General features: G+C 45.0%; 1 long non-coding RNA gene across 1 annotated transcript; it reads left to right on the top strand.

Moving 5' to 3' along the window:
- The first annotated feature begins 848 nt into the window (after nucleotides 1-848).
- Nucleotides 849-4,053, top strand: LOC112640760 (uncharacterized). The gene is made up of 3 exons (XR_003124230.3): nucleotides 849-1,014; nucleotides 2,674-3,018; nucleotides 3,678-4,053. It is a non-coding gene; the product is annotated as an uncharacterized LOC112640760 (long non-coding RNA).
- Nucleotides 4,054-14,667: the final 10,614 nt, after the last annotated feature.

Here is a 14,667-nt window from a genome sequence, read left to right as displayed (position 1 = left end):
CACACTGAAGTATTAATAGACCCAGAACTAGAACACCAGGCCCTTCCTACTCAATGAGCATATTTTCCACTATACCTCATTGTCTAAAAGAAAAGTGCCAATTAGAGGCACAAAAAGTAACAAAGCTGGTGATGACTATAATGGATGATTACGTCTTTTCAGAGGGCATGAAAAAGAGAGCTGAGTAGAGGCTGATGTGAAGGAGCTTCTTCAGTGTATAATTAACTGCTGGCTCCTTTGTATTGTTCCAATAATGAACTCAGCAACAATCTGCAGAACAACGTTGCCTGCAGGGCAAGGACAGCGGTGCCAGTCTCTTCAGAAGGCTGCTCATGGGTGGGGGGTCCCTGGCAGGCTCTGAGTCACCAGCTACATTGCTCACTCACACGCACGTACACTGATGCGACCTAACATATGATTTCTTGCTGCAGGCAGCTGTCAGTATGGACAAAGATGCTGTGCTGGCAGCCCCTGGGTTTCCCATGCGCCTGGCCCTTACAGCTGAGGAAGGGCACAGAGAGCCTGAAGAGTGCCTCGGTGCTTCTGCTCTTCCCAGCCAGCTGAGAAATGTGCTCTGAGCCCCTGCTCTGCGGAATGAAGCTCCAGAGACTCGGGAAGCCCGTGATCCACCTCATCCCCCACTCCGAATGATCTAACTGGAGGTCACTGGGGAGGGGGAGGTTGTGGATCCGCAGTCACCAAAGCTTAAATTTTTGAGACAGAAGGAGCCCTGGAGATGATCTAGTCCAGTCTCTTTATTTTAAAGATGAAAAGACTGGGGCCCAGAGGGGGAAAAGGACTGGCCTGTGGTCACACAGCAGCGGGGGGGGGGGGGGGGGGGGCAGGGGGGGCCGGCCCATCAGATGCTCTGTTCCTCTGCTGTTCCCTGCAAACACACGCTCTTGGCCACCCCTCCCAGCCTGGGTTCTTTGATGCCTGGAGTGCTGAGATATCTTCCAGAGCCCTTGGAGTGTGTCCTGCTTGCTGGAAAGAAAGATCAATTCCTGATAGGAGGTAGGTCCAGGCCATTTTTCCTCCTCTCCTATTAATCAAAAACTAGGCACAGGGGACCCACTTTCCTGAAACCCCACCTAAAAAGCAGTTTCACAGATGGCGAATGACAGATTTGGCAACACTGGGAACTCCTTTGTTCAGACAGAAGGGGGACAGACAGACTGATAGGCAGGTAGAACTACCCCAAATTATGCCATTATCGCAATATCCAATATGAGGTTTTAAAAACTTCTGAGTTAATAGAACTATCCAGAACATGGGAGCTAAAAGGGAAGAGAAATTAGTATCTGTCCAAAATCAGATAACTAAATAGTGACACACCCCGTGACGCTACAGAGAGAAAACCCGGACAAGGATGACACACCAAATTAGCAAAAGGCCATGGAACACATATAACAGGCACATATAAATAGAAATGTTTAATTAAAATGCCAAACTGCCACGATCCATCTGGTGTTCCTGCCCTATCATCTTCTAATACCTATGCTGGGGCTCCTGAGGCCACACCTCAGGTCAGGGCTGGCTTCATGGGCATGTGGCCAGGGCAACTGTCCAGGGCCCCAGGCTCCAAGGTCACTGTCTCAAAATCCTTCATCATATCTTTAATTTCTGTTTTGCAATTGAAATGCATGGGAAAGTGGAATATGCCCAGGGAACTTAGAGCCTTGGCTCACACACTGGTCCCACCTTCCACCATCTCCCTGCCTCCCTGGGATGGGTTCTTAGCTGCCTCTGGGTCCCGGTGCCCAGATTGCACCCACCTACTACTGCTCCCTCTCCCCATCCTGCTGCCCTCTGCCCGGGGTGGCAACCAGGTCAGTTAGGCTGGGAGACAGGGATGGAAAGCCCTCATTCCGCCACCACTCCTTACTGCCAAAGGAGGCCCAGGCACCCTAGGAGCTCAGGGTTGTGTCTCAGGGCAGAGCATGGTGGCAACTGTCCTCCATCCTGGCCATGTACAATCTGGCAGGTGTAAGCCTCTCACCTACCACCAACCCACGACCAAACACTTCCCAGTATGGAAGTCGCAATCCCTTTGGGAACACCTGTCCTCAGTGAGTTGGGGCTTTGGGCCTGGGGGAAGAGGAGATTGGCTTCCATGACACTGTGATTGTGGTAGCTGGCAGGAAGGGAGCCTGGAAGTTGGTAGGCCACACTGCTACGTAACAGGGTTCCTGCCACTTGGGAGGATTTATACTGACATTGCAAGCATCCCATGCCCAGGGGAGTATGATATTAAATAGCAAATAAAAAAACAAAGTAATAGAAAGACGAGAGTCTTACATTTTAGCACTTTTAACAGAACTCTTTTCTAGTCTTTTTTTTTAACAAGGACCTTGCATTTTCATTTTATACAGTAAAATTATATAGCTGGCCCTCAGATTTATCCCAAGCCACAGGACCTATCGAGTCCGTAAAGGAATTTAAGGGCCCAAAGGCTCAGTAGTGTAAGATACGAATCCTTGCTTGAATGTGCACTTTGGGTCTTGTTCTTTCTGACCTACACTGTACCCCACTGTGATTGCTAAGTTCCTATCTTGACCATTTTGCCTCACTCCATACCTGGAGTCTTCGTCCAGAACCCCCCTCCCTAAGGTTGGTTACCAAATCTTCCAAAGGCCATCTGCTCATCAGAACTTCCACCACTGCCTCCTGTAGGAACTCTCAGGTCTCCTGCTCTGGGCCAGTGGGGCTGCCAAGAAGAAGAAAGAGCCAGCATCTGTTAGGATCCTCTCAATGCCAAGTCTTCACCTCAGCTGCATCCTCTATTCCAATTCTGTCTGTTTGAAACAAAACTAGCCCAGCTGTGACACAAAAGGTGACAGGTTCTGTTTAATGAAGCAGTTTCTTTTGCCTGGTTTCTCTGTGTTAATTCGGGCGGGACGAGGAAGGAGTAACACTATCTCCACAGAGAGAAAACATTGTGAGTTGGAATCCCTTAAACTGCTAAAGAACAATTTGAAGACTTGGTGCTTTGTGAATGGGGTTACCCAAAGGACGGTGGTGAGTTTTTTCTACTGATCACAAAAGGCAAAGCAAAAGCAAATGAACTTCCCTTTTAGCCAAGAGGGATGTAACATAAAGAGAAAGTTCCTAGAACCAGTAGTTATTGGGTAGAATAAGTTACTTGGAATGTGTATAAATGGCCCGTGATTCCAGCAAACAGACTTAGGTTTGAATTTACTCACTTGAGCCGTGTGATCTTGGGCAACTTGGCTTCTTCGAGCGTCCACCTGTAAAATGGAGATAATAACACATCCCTCACCATTCTACTCGTGAAATTGTCCAGCACTCAGCATTCAATAATTTTGTCTTGTTTTAGTTGCAAACATCCTGGTGTAAGGCAATCTGGCAGCTCTGAGTCAGAATTCCAGAACTGCCACTCACTGAACTACTTTTAGAGCAAGAACACTGGGGCTAGGTTTTGGCATGTAAATTCAGGATGACGCTATCTAAAGCACAGGGCTGTTTTGAGTATTAAGTGAGAGAGTCTATGTGAAGCGTGCGAAATGCAGTCAGCACTCAACAAATGTTTTCTTCCTTCCAAACTAATACACACACACACACACTCACACACACACACACAGCTTTAGTCAATAATAAAAAGGGCAACGTTGACTGATCCTATTGCTTTGCTCTTGTTGTTATTGTTTTATTGCTAGGTATGTGAAAGTCAAACAGGAAACTCAAGGTTATTTTTATTTACTTGTACACAAGAGGGACTTTAAGGAAACAAACTCTCAACTTTTATAAGTCAAGGATTCGCTTTAACAACGGAGATGTAAACATCGCCCTCAATGATGTCCTTGGTCATTGTGGTTTCCCTGCCTTTGGAGCATAGCTCAGTTGGGTCTTCAGTCTGAACCACAGCCTCCAGAACTCAAGTGGCAAGTGCCAACAGGCTGTGCCTGAACCCCAAAGCCAAACATCGCTTCCAAGTTGCTGCTACAGATCCTTCCCTTCAGTGTGACTACATCTCTCTCTTCCCTTTCTCTCAGGAGATCCAATGTTGATGCACTATATATATCTATTTTTTAAATAAAGGCTAATTTAAGCTTTAATTTGTACTTTAAAATAAATTCTCCTAGGACATGGACCGACTAGGGAATTATTACAAATAGCTCTTAGTGGTACACATTTAACGAACATTTAACTAAAGAAAGAAAACGCATGATTCCCTTTTTTTTTCAACTGCTGAGTACCATAAATCCAATCAGTCATTTCTTTTTAACTACATTTGCCATAAAAGCACTTATTTTACGACTGCCGTGACATAAGCACTGCTGTTACCCCTTATGATTAATAAAGTAATTATCACCAGTTCTAATATTCTCAGCAAAAAGGCTGGGCTGGGCGCTAGATATTTCTGTTCCGCTAATAGGTTTTCTAAAGCAATGTGGCACACACAGAGGGCTGCATGCTGGGGCCTGCAGAACGCATTTTCTAATGTACATCGTAGAGATCGATGGACAAATTACGTCAGACTGGGTTAGTCATACTGAAAATACTGCTTGAGATGAAAAAGGAATGGAAGGATGCGGGCAGGGGTAATTTGCTTTTCATTGTTGATTTATGTTACAGAACTATTCTTGTAAGTCAATTACCAAAACACAAAATGCTAGGGAAAGTATAAAAATTCTAGAAAAGCAGAGCCTCCTACAAAGAGAGATGCAGTAAACAGATAAGAATGACAACCCTCCTGAAATAAGCATTCCATGGAGTCAACTGGAAATCACATTTCTGACTCCTGCAAAGCGTCCTTGGGGCCATGCCAAATGCAGAATGGGGCCCTGGGCTCTGTGACGTCCTCTCTTCCAAAATACGTCTCCTTTGAGTGTATTTGAGGACACCTCAGGGGTGCAGGTCGTAGTGAGGGTGGGCCGGGAAGAGGATCACAGTGTTCCCAGGAGTCTCAAGGCTGGTTCCTCTAGGAGACTTCAGGATGCTGAGCTCAGTCACAGGGGAGCTAGCTGTGTGTCAGCCAAGGGCCCTTGTGGCTCCAACAAGAAAAATTAAAAACCACAGTAGTGGGCATTGCTGAAAAACACACCTTCTCTGTTTTCAGAGCTTGCCTTGGAAACATATTAGGGAGACTTGATTCTTGGGCCAGGATACAGATTTTCTTTTCTTTTATATATTTATTCATGAGAGACACAGAGACACAGGCAGAGGGAGAGGCAGGCTCCCCGTGGGGAACCTGACTTGGGACTCGATCCCAGGACTCTGGGATCGCAACCTGAGCCGAATGCAGACGCTCAACCACTGAGCCACCGAGGTGCCCCCAGGTTACAGATTTTATCACCAGCCTTACAATAATTTACTTCACTGCCCTTCCATCATTCATTCATTCATGTATTCATTCAATGAGCACTTGGGTTTGGCCCCGGGGAGATAATGATTCTTGTTTAGGGAGCCCATAGTTTATTGTAGATACTAGTGTGGGCAGCAGGGTCAGACAAACCTGGATCCAGGTGTCACTACCTGTTAGCTAAGTGATTTCAGATGAGTTACTTGTCCAAGCTAGGCCTAAATTGGGGATAATAAGTGTACCTAGTCTATAGGGTTGCCATAAGGATTAATGAGGTAATCCTGTTAAAGAGCTAAAGACATGTCTGGCTTATTATGACCACTTGCCAACTAGAAGCTACCACTCCTACTGAGAGAGTGCCATTCACTCAGGACTCTGCAAGCATGTACGTGGAACTGCTTCTCTGGTGTTGGGAATGAATTTGTATAGAGCCATCTGAGCTCTCTCCTTGGGGTCTCCCCAGGATCCAGAGTGCATATGTGGAAATAGTGTTCTCAAATCAGAGAAAATCAGCAACTGATGGAGATTGAATAAGGCATCTGATATTGATCATCCCAGAGCTCCATCAATCAAACTGCCCAACCCAGACAAACCTCATTCATTAGGAATACCCCCCTCCCTTTTTTTTTTTTTAGAACTCTGGATGTTTTTTCTTCCTCTCTCTTTCATGGTCCTCCTCTTGTCCCCTCTCCCCTCCCATCTTCTCTTCCCTCCACTCTATCTCTCTCATTTGGCATACCCTTAGACCCTCCTGAACAATCCCTATCATCCCTCAGAGGCCAAATCCAAGTGAACGAAGAGTCATTCACTCAAAAGAAAAGTGAGTATGGTTCCTCCTCCCAGTTCCTCAGAGATACTCTCCAGCCCTTTGTTCTCCTGTCAGGAAGGTCTCATTTCCATTCTGAGAGCTGTTGGGAATAGAGGTGGATGTGAGAGCCCTGGCTTCTCTTCTCCAGGGCACAGGGACTAGAATGAGAAATCCCTCCTGCGTTGCTGCCACACCAGCCACCTTTACCTGCTGCTCTTCCTGGTGCTCAGGACACTCTGTCAGTGTTTTGGATTGTTTTGGATTGTTTTGGATTGATTTATTCAACCATTGATTCATTTAGATCTGTCTAAACTTAGCACTGTCTGTCCACCTGTCTGGAGGGCGATTCCTGAGAAATCTAGAGGTTTATCCCCACAGATACTCACTGCCCCCAAACACACACACACACACACACACACCCCACACCACAGATACCAAGCATAGTCATTCATACACACCATACCCTACATCAACCACACACATCACACACACATACTATATACCACAAATATCACAAACACACACAGACACCCCACACCACCAAACATGTACACACATACACACCACATACACACATACCATACCACACACACACTTAGGAAAACCCTTCTCATTCTCCTTTAAGATTCAAGTTAGGGCAGCCCACTGGCTCAGTGGGTTAGCACTGCCTTCGGCTCAGGGCCTGATCCTGGGGTCCCTGGATCGAGTCCTGCCGGCAGCCCGGGTGGCTCAGCGGTTAGCGCTGACTTCGGCCCGGGGTGTGATCCTGGAGACCTGGGATCGAGTCCCACGTCGGGCTCCCTGCGTGGAGCCTGCTTCTCCCTCTGCCTGTGTCTCTGCCTCTCTCTCTCAGGCTGTGTCTCTCATGAATAAATAAATAAAATCTTTTTTTAAAAAACTGTTTTTTGACGTCTGGCCGCGAGGCGCGGAGGGTGCTCCGAAGGCCCCTCCGAAGGGCACTGGGCGAACGGCGGGCCAGTGAAGCTACTCGGGAGGACACGTGATACCTGGGACACCACCGAAGTGAGATGGCCCCAAAGGGACAAAAGGGGGTAGGGAGGGGCTTTCTTGTCACTAAGATTAACAAAACCCCAAGATGCACGTGAATAGCATAATACACAGCAACGGATTGCAACGTCGTTCCTCTGCCTCTGGGGCGAGCTTGATGCCATCCTGCCTGATGGAGCCTGCTTCTCCCTCTGCCTGTGTCTCTGCCTCTCTCTCTCTCTCTCTCTCTCTCTCTCCCCCAGTGTCTCTCATGAATAAATAAATAAAATCTTAAAAAAAAAAAGATTCAAGTTAAATAATTACCACCTCTCTGAAGACCTCCCTGTTGCCCCTGTTGCAATGAGTCTCTTCCTCATCTTTGCTCACACAGTACATTCTTTGTATCTACACTTGCTGCATCTCAATGGAGTTATGCTTTCTGGTTTGTAAGCTCTGTGAGGTCTGAGACTGTCTTCTTCATGTTTGTAGGCCTTACACCAAGGCCTGCGTAGCTCTATGCTCAGTAAACACTTGTCAGATTAGAAGCTAAAGACAATGTACCCCAAAGAATTGTGAGCACAGCCCCACTTCAGTAAATGATGCCAATTTTAGATATGGGAGCATATGAGTTTGCTAGGGCTGCCATAACAAAGTACCATAAACTTGGTGGCTTAAACAACAGAAACTTCTTTGCTCATAATTCGGGAGGCTGGGTATCTGTGATCAAAGCACCCACTGGGCTGGTTTCTCCCAAGAGCTCCCTCTGTGGCTTGTAGATGGCCATCTTCTCCCTGTGCCTTCATATGATTTGTCTTCTGTATTTGTCTGTGTCATAATTTCCTCTTCCTATAAGTACACCAGTCTACCCACGCTAATGACTTCATTTTAATTTAATTACCTCTTTAAAAACAGTATCTCCAAATACAGTCACATTTTGAGGCACTGGCTATTAGGACTTCAACATATGTATAGGGAGGGTGGGGTTGGCTGGCACAATTCCATCTACAGCAGGAGGTAAATTAGTAGCACCTACAACCCCCCAGGATTGTACTTCAAGGCACAGCCAAGTGCTACTACCCACAAGCTATCCCATGGCTGTGGCCTCTTCTTAATCTCCACAGAAGACTTCCTGTCCCTTGAGAAAGGTTCTCATCTGACCTTAATACCTTAAGAACATTGTTCAACCTCCCAAGCAATTTTTATCTCATGGAGAGTATAAACACTGTGGTAAATGTGTAGATGATTGTGGCTGGTCATGCTTAGCCTTATTTCTTGCTCCATTTTTACTCCCTCCTCCTGTCTTTTTGTCTTCATTTGCTCACATTCGAATTTATGTTCATTGGATATTTCTATATTTTTATAAACTACCTATAATCCTTTCTGAACAAAGAAGACTGTAAATTGTGCTGGTCTACTTGCTGCCAGCTGGCACCACCGCCTCTCCCTTCTAAGAATGGCAACCATGTTCCCCAAGATCTTCTTCTCTAGATAATTCTGGGTTAGTTTTCCAATGAGAGGAACCGTCATGAGCTTGAGGAGCTATCATCTTCAGAAACAGTTATGGCCACATGTGTGGAGATGAGAGATTCCCCGCAGGCTCCTGGTAAGTTCTTCACCACTGCAGACTAAGACATTTGGTGGGAGCTTCTGGGAGAGTCTCAAGAATGCCAGGCAACCTTTTGAGAGCTGGCTGCTTCAGAACTCCAAGCTGAGATCCTCAGTGCCAACCTCTTTGACTTTTGAGGACAATTCTCCCAAACGCTTGGTGCAGCTGCTCTGATCTCTAGACCCCTAAATCTTCCAATTTATGAGGAAGATCCCAACTCAATTTTAAACCCTTTATCTTCAGCACATATAGAGTGATAGAGTGGTTTCTATTTTTCTAACCAACTCCTTTCCAATACATACATAAATAATAGATACAAGCTATCCTATACTTGCACATTGCTGGTAGAAATGCAAAATGGTGAAGCCACTGTGGAAAAACAGTTTGTCAGTTCCTCAAAAAGTTAAATACAGAATTACTATATGTTCCCAGAAATTCTACTTCTGGATATATATACCCAGAAGAATTGAAAACAGAGACTCAAAAAACACTGGACACCAGTGTTCACCATAGCAGTATCCACAATAGCCAAATGGTGGAAACAACTCAAATGTCCATCAACAGATGAATGAATAAACAAAATGTTGTCTAAATCTACAATGGAAAATTATGTAGTCATAAAAAGGGAAATAGTTCTGATATGTGCTATGACACAGATAAGCTTTTAAAACACTATGCTAAGTGAAATAAGCCAAACAAAAAAGAACAAATACTATATGATTCCACTTACATCAAATATCTAGAATAGCCAAATTTATAGAGATAAGAAGTAGATTAAGGTTTATCAGAGGCTAGAGAGAGGACAAAATGGGGTGTTTTTGCTTAATGGGTACAAAGTTTCTATTTGAGATGATTTAAAAGTTTTGCAAAGAAATCTTGGTAATGATTGCACATCCCTGTGAATGTACTTAATGCCACTGAAATGTACACATAAAAGTGGTTAAAATGGCAAGTCTTATTTCATGTATATTTCACCATGATAATATATATGTACATTTTTTTAAAGCCATCCTGGGGGCAGCAGACTTCCAGACCTGGCCTGTGTTTAACCAACCCATTTTATCACAGGTGACCAACATATAGACTGAGGACACATACTATGTATGGATTACCAAGTATGTGTCTCTAGAGAAGAAGAGAGAATCCAATTTTATCCAGCTTTGCAGAAAAGGCCAACTAGACTACATTAATTTGGATTCTTCCATTCTAGGCAAAAAACCCAAGCAATGCCCAGTCCAAGCCTTCCTCGCCTGACTGACCCACAAACTCTTCTCCAGCTAGTAGCATCCACCTATTCCTAACCACCATCAATCCCTAGTTCACTATGACTGGCTTCCTAAGATATCAGAGAACTATAACCTTTCAAGTCGCTGAGGTTATAGAACTGAAACCCTTTTCATTACTAAAATTCAGGCTTCCTTATAGCCATTCACCTTTTTCTTCAACAACTATGCTCTCATTTCTAAACCACTGGCCTGGACGTGAAGGGACCCCCAGAGTTTATTAATGAACAATGTTTGTGGGGGGCAAGCAGGAGTATGCCTATTTGCCTCAGCCCACACAATCCATCATTCTAATTAAGGTAAAGTTACTCTCCTTCCAAAAGTACTCAGGATCCCATTGTTCAGGATCCTGGCCCAATACTGCTTGGCTTCAACTTTACAGAGCCTCCGCACAGGCAGTGAGGGCATGAAATCATAACCCTTTAAGGGTGTGTTCTCCAGGTGTATAAGTGAATGCTACCCTTCTGTTTTGGTTTCAATACAGATTACCATATGTGTTTGCTTCTTTTAAGGATAAATATACCCTAACCTGTGTTTTAGGTGATTATAAAGCTGATGGCCAAATCCTATTTGCATTTAGGGCAGTGTGAAAACCACTCTGGGCAGCAGGGTTCCTGGCTTTCTTGACTTTCTAGTAACCTGTTTTGTGAACTTGAAAACGTTATTTCTCTAAGCCTGAGTTTTACTATGTTAAAAGGGTATGGTGGGGGGTGGGATTAACTGGTGAATTGGGTTTTTTTCCAGTTCTAGGAGCTTTTTCTTTGGTCAAAGCAAATACCAGATTGCCCTGCTGTGTAAGCCCCTCTGTTGGCTCAAAAAGCACTCTCAAGGCAACAAGCACAGAGAAGGCCCCACCGTGGAGACCCTGTGAACAGAAGCCCCAGGCATGGGGAAGTCAGATGACCTCGCCTGAGTCCCTGGGTTGAGGATTGGGTTTGCCACAGCTCCTCTCAAGAAACCACAATACCTTTCTGTCTAATCACCTGGTTGGCCCACCTTGAATATTTTTAGTTTTAAGAGCACATAGCCTGCTTTCATTACATAATGTCATCATGGGACATCTCCCTATTTTGTATACAGAATTCATGATTTACAAAAGAGCCTAATTACAAGATCTTCCATTGAGGCATATGCTGGTGGAAGCACCACCTCGTGGCATACTTGCATAACAAGTAGATATGCAGAGTCAGAGGAGTCTTTGAGTCCCAGACCTCAGCATGGAGCTTCCTTCTCCTCTTGTCCTCCCCCTGACAGTGAGCACTCTGGCCCAGGCAGCTTCTCTGCTCAGTTACCTTCCAAAATTCAATGGTTCAAAATCCTACTTTTCAAACTCAGTTTTCTCCTGTAAGAAGACACATGATCTATTTTTGCTTCTCTCTAAGGCCCATCCTTGGCCTGTATAGAGGTGAAGTAATTTGTGTTCCCTCTCAGCTGCCTGGCGCCTAGTCCTGACCCAATTAAAATAGATGGCGTTTGGGGCTGAGCCCTCCATGGCCATGCAAGGCCCTGAATTTCTATCCACTCTGCCCATTCCAGCCTGTTTACACCCTGCAAAAGAAAGAGAGCATTGTACAGTGAAGCTGCCCCTGCGTACACATCTTTGGGGTTGTAATCTTAGAGACCTGTCCTGTGAGCTATCATGAGGCTCACACTTGAGCATGTGCTGCTCAGTCGGGATGGAACCCTGGGCTAGAGTTATAAACTCAGAGACTCCACCACTACAATGTGTAAACCGGGCTGGCCACTCTGGATCTCAATGTCCTCATCTGTAAGGCAAAAGATAAGACTGAGCCATCTTCATAGCCCCTGCTTAGGTAAGCATAGCTCTGACTGCTGAGACAGACCCAAAGTATGTAGCAATGTTTGAACATTGTCTCCCACCCAAAAGCTAAAGCTGGGTATAATGGCTCTGCTCCATGATGACTCAGGGAGTCAGGTACTTGGTACTTGTTTAACTGCTCTGCCATTCCTAGAGATTTGCCCTCATCCCCTGGAATGGGGAAAAAAGAAAGTGGAGGCCACACTCCTTCTCTTTAAGGAGGTTACTCATGACTGAGAACCTGGACACATAGCCACAACTGGCCATCAGGATGGCTGGAAGAACATGGTGCCAGCTAGAAATTCCATCACCTAGGAAGAAAGGGAGAATGAAATTGGGACCACCTAGGAATGTTGTTCACACACCCTCCCAGTTATATCATTTTGAGTCTGAGAAATCACCTGGGAGGGTGGGCAGGTGATACCAGAATCTCTGCAGAGGCAGACAGCACAGGGGTCTTCAGGAATAGTAACCTCATTGCCACATTGTGTGTTCAAAGTAATTAAAAGTTCAAAAGAGAATGTGAATAATCCTATTTAATTCAGCATACATGTATGCAGCTTCTGCTACCTACCCTGCATGCTGCCTGTACAAGGTCACAATGAAGTTTACTAGTTCATTTTAACAAATATTTATTGACAATTACTATGTACCAAGCACTAGAAATATAAAAATGAATATGACCTATCCATCCTGCCCTCAAGCTCTTGCAGGCTAGTAGGGAAATAAAACCTCCATATAATGGGATAAGTGCTTCCATGTAGGTGAAATCTGCAGCTACGCTCTCTAATTGGGGAGAGAAAACTAAAAATCTGAGACAACTTCTGAATAACAGCAGCCGGAAACAGCCAGGTGCTAAAATACGTGTTAAAGACAACCATAGTCTGTGAGTGTCGATCAGGAAGGAAGGAGACTGCTGTAGGGTGAGTATAAAAAAAAAAGACTTTTTTCAAGGGGGTGAGCCTTAAGAGGTAAGCAAAAATGAGAGGGAGAAGGTGATAAGTCCTCATAAAGATTTTGTGTCTGATTTTTAAGTGGAGGCATCAAACAGACTATTGTGTCAAACAGTGTTGGAGAAAAAAAGACAGACCTTCTTGAGTTTTAACCTTTGGTACAGAAAGGCAGGTGAACCTCTTTAAATCTCTTTTTCATGGTCCATTTACAAAAGTTCTTGACAATCCTTATAACAGGGTTTTTGTAGCCTTGTAATAAGTCTGTAAGGAAGGGAGGGAGGAAAGGAGATACAGACAAGCTGGAGCCCAGAGTTGCTGCGTCGTCGGGTAAGCAGGTCCCAGGCGCACATTTCCTTAGAGGCAGGAGCACAGCCTCAACCCAGGCTTCCTGGGTTGGTCCAGATTACTCTTGAAAAGAAAAAATCAAGATTCAAATTACCTGAGCAGAAGGAAAAGGTTTCAGACCAACCTACAGAAAATGGGAAGCAGACAGAAACCAAGGGGAACTTAGGAACAGGGTCACCCAGCATGGTGACCAGCCTCAGGTGGGTCATCCCCTTGGTCGAGAAGGCTTACTGAAAGCTGGATCCCACAGCATCCAGTTATATATGCCTATCAGGTCCAAATCCAAAACTGGGAATAACCAAAGGAGACACACAAAGAAATCCTAAATGTGAAGGCTATGTTGCAGTCCCTGGAAAGGATTTTTCTAGGAAGATGTTAAATTCCAAAGGAAACTTGACAACCTCCCAGTTTGGGGAAGAGGGTGGAGTCTGCTGGGCATGAGAGGAGACAGTATACACTTTTAAAGTCTTCTAACCTGTGATAATATAACCCACGGTCATATTGTTGTGAGAAGGGGTGATCTGATCCACTTCTAGGCCAGAGGATAGCATTTCTGCCCACAAAGGGACCAGTTCAGGGGCCACGTTTTCTTTAACCCATAAGAAAAAGCAGGATGATGGGTGTGTGGGCAGAAATCCAATTTTATAAGGATTTCAACGGATGTAAATTGTTTCCTGGATAAGGGCTAATGACAGCTAATAGGCCAGCACTGGGTACCAGGCAGATGACCTAGCAGCAGTTTCCTATTTCTGTTGGCCCTAATCACAACTTCCATCTGCTATTTTCATCCTCCTCCCATATTATTGGCAACGCGGCCACATTTTCACACTCCTACTCCTCCCAGAGGACGTCAGCCTGCCGATTTTACATAGGTACACAAAAACATCAGCATTCCCTCACTGGACTAATGGGAAACAAACCTGTGCAAGGATACACTTAACTTCCTGATCGATGGTTTTCATATATGCACCACCCAATTTTATTTGTTCAAAAGCAGAGGAAATGGAGTTTCTTTCAATTTATGAACTGACAAGTTTCTGAGTAATGGTGAATCACTGCTCAATATTTTACTTAAAGCTGGGATGGTGAGCTGGCTCTTGCTGCAGCTCTTTTTGGGTCACAAGAATTCAGCAAGATCGCTCATGGCCCTGAGTGGATGATGGAAAGGTGAACAAGGCCAAGGTCACTTGCCCATGGAGAGAGCCTGCCACACATAGAAAGACGTTTCAGAAGGCAAAGACAGCAACCCAAGTGTCGGTAAAGCAATGGAAGAGTGGGGAGTAGAGTCCATGAAAATGGAAAAGAAAAAAAATGCTCACTTGACTGGGGTAGGTCTTGGATGCTACATAAGAGCCCCACAGCTCAGACTGAGGGCAGAAATTGTCTTGATTCACCTAGGAGTCCTATTTCCTCATATCACCATGTTTGTCACCTCTCTTTGGGACACTCACTATCTCCACCTCCAGCCCTGTGCATGCCTAGAAAATTCCAACTCATCTCTTAAGAATCTGCAGAACATGACCTTCCTTGAAATTCCTGCCTC

Source organism: Canis lupus, chromosome 16 (assembly GCF_003254725.2).
Source record: "Canis lupus dingo isolate Sandy chromosome 16, ASM325472v2, whole genome shotgun sequence".
Classification (NCBI taxonomy): Eukaryota; Metazoa; Chordata; class Mammalia; order Carnivora; family Canidae; genus Canis; species Canis lupus.
Note: the sequence above shows the minus strand (reverse complement) of the source record. Positions and strands in the feature narration are given on the sequence as shown.